At 44.8% G+C, this 5,000-nt stretch overlaps 1 protein-coding gene across 6 annotated transcripts in view; it reads right to left on the reverse strand.

Annotated features, from left to right (window-relative positions):
• adgrb3 (adhesion G protein-coupled receptor B3) overlaps nt 1-5,000 on the reverse strand; it is a 128,671-nt gene that overhangs the window by 35,282 nt on the left and 88,389 nt on the right. The window lies entirely within an intron of this gene.

The raw sequence follows: 5,000 nt of genomic DNA on the forward strand, positions 1-5,000 counted from the left end.
ACTATTTAATAGTTGTTGTATTACTTGTTGTGACAGAATGGACAACTACCATTATGAAAGGTTGTCTCACCAGATATAGGCAATGCCTCTTACATACAAGATAAAATTGAGAAGCTTCGGTAGACTTTTATTGATACTTCCATAGACATCTCTACACTTAATGCATACATATAATGGATAAAAAGACAACCAGATAAAATCCTACTGTAAACGATGTCTCTCAGACTTTGGACATGAAAACATTTTTAGCATTACAGATGGCTTGCCTCCACAGCTACAAACGATTGGCCCGAACCTGACATGCCTCTCCAGAGAGCGTGTCTACCGAGGCGGGCCATTGATAGCAGGTCAGGCCGCGAGGCCCGGCCCGCTCCAGTAATTACGGGTTGGGAGCGGCGGGCGGGTCTGAACTCCGGCCCAAATGGAGTGGGGAATATAGGATCCCTCGGAGGAGGGCCGCAGACCGTCTGCTTCCGACACAAAGTGACACCGGCAAGATTGGCACTTGTTACTTCTCGCACTGCATCTGTTACGAATGCGTAATCGCAAAAACAGGGCACGCCGGTTTTGCTGGAAATGAAGCACTCGCTTGATAACGTGCAGAACAGGCAGTGCCATTTCATGATAGGATATAATGTGAATAACCAATTTGCGACAAAAGCAATAAAAAGTATATAAAAGGCATCAAGTCCAATATTATTTACAGGTGCAAGAAAAAAATGCTCCAAAAATGTGATCTGATCTACTTCTAAGCCAGTATAATAAATAACAACTCACACAGATACACAACATTTTACACTGACATATTTTCTTACTGAATGGGTCTGACCTACCCTGCTAGATTTTTTTAAAAAAAAGGTTACCTGAAAAAAAATGGTTACACTATTCTCACAGCCCCATCACTGTACCTGCTACACCCCCCCCGGCCCACCCTATCATGCATCACAGAAAAAGCTCTGATCACTGTATCTCACTGTCACACTTTTCTGCAGATAGCTTTATATAAACCCAGTATATACAATGAGCGAGGGCACATCAGGGACGCCTACACTGCAGCTGCACAAATAAGACTCAACATGTTATACAGACGATTGTAAGTCGCAACACACCAGCTGACCGACTGTAGGCCTCTGTACATTATATCGACCTCTACCTAGCATAGGTTTGGACCAGAAGGTAGATGTTGGGTAGATCTGATTTATATGCACTTGAAAGAACAATTTATGCAAAGAGTCATGAATACTGTTCATTTATTATATATTTATGAATTCAAGTAAACGTATACGGGATGTCCACACGACACCTGTACCTTGTTTATAAACAGGTGATTCACTGGAAACATGGCACAACTGTGCAGAGAATGGCCGACTACCATCAGCCAATTAACTTATGAGTACATCAAATTCACCAAAGAAAAAAACACAAGCTGCTGATACGTACAGCTACAAGAGAGTTTCAGATGTGTACATATGTCCACCTGCAAGAGAGTTTCTGGTGTGTAGATGGGTACAGCTACAGCAGAGTTTCAGATGTGTAGATGGGTACAGCTACAAGAGAGTTTCAGATGTGTACATATGTCCACCTACAAGAGAGTTTCTGGTGTGTAGATGGGTACAGCTACAGCAGAGTTTCAGATGTGTAGATGGGTACAGCTACAAGAGAGTTTCAGATGTGTACATATGTCCACCTACAAGAGAGTTTCTGGTGTGTAGATGGGTACAGCTACAGGAGGGTTACAGATGTGTAGATGGGTACAGCTACAGGAGAGTTTCAGATGTGTAGATGGGTACAGCTACAGGAGGGTTACAGATGTGTAGATGGGTACAGCTACAGGAGAGTTTCAGATGTGTAGATGGGTACAGCTACAGGAGGGTTACAGATGTGTAGATGGGTACAGCTACAGGAGGGTTTCAGATGTGTAGATGGGTACAGCTACAGGAGGGTTTCAGATGTGTAGATGGGTACAGCTACAGGAGGGTTTCAGATGTGTAGATGGGTACAGCTACAGGAGGGTTTCAGATGTGTAGATGGGTACAGCTACAGGAGAGTTTCAGATGTGTAGCTGGGTACAGCTACAGGAGGGTTTCAGATGTGTACATATGTCCACCTACAAGAGAGTTTCTGGTGTGTAGATGGGTACAGCTACAGGAGGGTTTCGGATGTGTAGATGGGTACAGCTACAGGAGAGTTTCAGATGTGTAGATGGGTACAGCTACAGGAGGGTTACAGATGTGTAGATGGGTACAGCTACAGGAGGGTTTCAGATGTGTAGATGGGTACAGCTACAGGAGGGTTTCAGATGTGTAGATGGGTACAGCTACAGGAGGGTTTCAGATGTGTAGATGGGTACAGCTACAGGAGAGTTTCAGATGTGTAGCTGGGTACAGCTACAGGAGGGTTTCAGATGTGTACATATGTCCACCTACAAGAGAGTTTCTGGTGTGTAGATAGGTACAGCTACAGGAGGGTTTCGGATGTGTAGATGGGTACAGCTACAGGAGGGTTTCAGATGTGTAGATGGGTACAGCTACAGGAGAGTTTCAGATGTGTAGATGGGTACAGCTACAGGAGAGTTTCAGATGTGTAGCTGGGTACAGCTACAGGAGGGTTTCAGATGTGTACATATGTCCACCTACAAGAGAGTTTCTGGTGTGTAGATGGGTACAGCTACAGGAGAGTTTCAGATGTGTAGATGGGTACAGCTACAGGAGGGTTTCGGATGTGTAGATGGGTACAGCTACAGGAGAGTTTCAGATGTGTAGATGGGTACAGCTACAGGAGAGTTTCAGATGTGTAGATGGGTACAGCTACAGGAGGGTTTCAGATGTGTAGATGGGTACAGCTACAGGAGAGTTTCAGATGTGTAGATGGGTACAGCTACAGGAGAGTTTCAGATGTGTAGATGGGCACAGCTACAGGAGGGTTTCAGATGTGTACATATGTACACGTACAAGAGAGTTTCTGGTGTGTAGATGGGTACAGCTACAGGAGAGTTTCAGATGTGTAGATGGGTACAGCTACAGGAGGGTTTCGGATGTGTAGATGGGTACAGCTACAGGAGAGTTTCAGATGTGTAGATGGGTACAGCTACAGGAGAGTTTCAGATCTGTAGATGGGTACAGCTACAGGAGGGTTTCAGATGTGTAGATGGGTACAGCTACAGGAGGGTTTCGGATGTGTAGATGGGCACAGCTACAGGAGGGTTTCGGATGTGTAGATGGGTACAGCTGCCGGAGAGTTTCAGATGTGTAGATGGGTACAGCTACAGGAGGGTTTCAGATGTGTAGATGGGCACAGCTACAGGAGAGTTTCAGATGTGTAGATGGGCACAGCTACAGGAGGGTTTCAGATGTGTAGATGGGCACAGCTACAGGAGAGTTTCAGATGTGTAGATGGGCACAGCTACAGGAGAGTTTCAGATGTGTAGATGGGCACAGCTGCAGGAGGGTTTCAGATGTCAACACGGGATGCAATGCCGGCATATTGGTTTTTAGGATGATATACTATACATAGAATTAGCAGGCTGGAGTACCATTAGCACTATATGGTGAAAGATATTAGCACTAAGCAGCCTACTCAGAACATCAGCACAAACTGCCATTAGGAGCTAATAAATAAATAAATAAATAATACATTAACATGAAAAGAAAGCATAAATAATTGCCTTTTTTAGCCTCAACATACTAAAGGCAGGAGACTGTGTTCAAAGTGAGTTGTCCTTGGTGACCTGCGGTGAATTTACTGCACCTCTTGTGCCCTTAAGCTCTGCTCTCAGTTTCCTGTGTTTCACACTTGAATTAACGGCAAAACAAAATCAATCTGGTACCAGCGGTCTCCTCGCATTGTAAAGTCACTGCAGGTGAAAGCGCACAGCCCACGACAAGTAAACATTAGCTGCTTGCTAGTGTCCTGCTTTTCGGTTAGCGCTGCGTTTGTTCTGCCCCACAAAAACCCATTTTCATGCAGCGCCGTGAGTGCTAGTAGGATCCGGATGATGCCCTGTTATGGAGATCTGGGACCAGTGTTGCTGTTTGTCTTGCAGGAAGGGTGGAGCAGAGTGCACACACCACTGAGCATCGAGGACAGATCCACCGTGGGGTTGATCCTGACTGGCTGCATCGTGGACTGGCACAGTGGCATCATTGCTGCTGCAGAGGGTGGTGAAGACCCCCAGCATGTCGCCTGGACTGCTTTCTCACCCATACAGGGTATCTACAACAAGAGATGTCGGAGGAAAGCCAGCAACATCTCCTCCTGACCCCAGCCCCCGCCATTCGGAAAGAGGTACCGGAACGACCAAGCCAGAAAGCACTAAATTCATGACCAGTTTTTACCCACAAGCTGTTAAACAGCGACACTGGCAAGAACACAAATACATACACTATGGACTGTTACAGAGCTAAAGCCTGATCCTTCCAGTTTACTCATCATATCCACACACCGAGCTCCGCAAACCCGTGAGGCTGTATGCACATTTCACCTTTAATTGGAACCCTCCATACTTGAACCTTTAAGCTTCAAGCTGTATACTTGAACATTACGCTAATGCTCATTTACCTGCATGGTACACTTTGCGAATATAACATCTGTCATGCTGTTCACAACGCTCACTATAATTTGCACGCCTGACCTGGTTTTTCTCATCATCACGTGCACTTCCGATTTGAATAGACACTATAAAACACATTTGCTGTAAATTGCTCAAAGACTACGTGTTTATCGTTTAACTATAGCTCGCATTTTAAAATCTACCTCTACCTTCTGACCTACAGTTACTGTACATGCGCATGTTCTGTATTTACTGGCAATTTTTCTCACCTGCATATATTGTACAACCCTGCATTGATATAATGACATTACAGTTGAAGTGAACTGAATTAAATTTTGGAGGCAACTAATTCTACAGCAACATGAAAAGGGCTGCTTTATATTTACTTTACACAAATGTCACATCGAATTAAAAACTTGCTGCTACCGGCTCATGTAAAAGTGTAGTTAAA

The sequence above is a fragment of the Electrophorus electricus genome, chromosome 5, assembly GCF_041902795.1.
Source record: "Electrophorus electricus isolate QZ-2024a chromosome 5, ASM4190279v1, whole genome shotgun sequence".
NCBI classification, from domain to species: Eukaryota; Metazoa; Chordata; class Actinopteri; order Gymnotiformes; family Gymnotidae; genus Electrophorus; species Electrophorus electricus.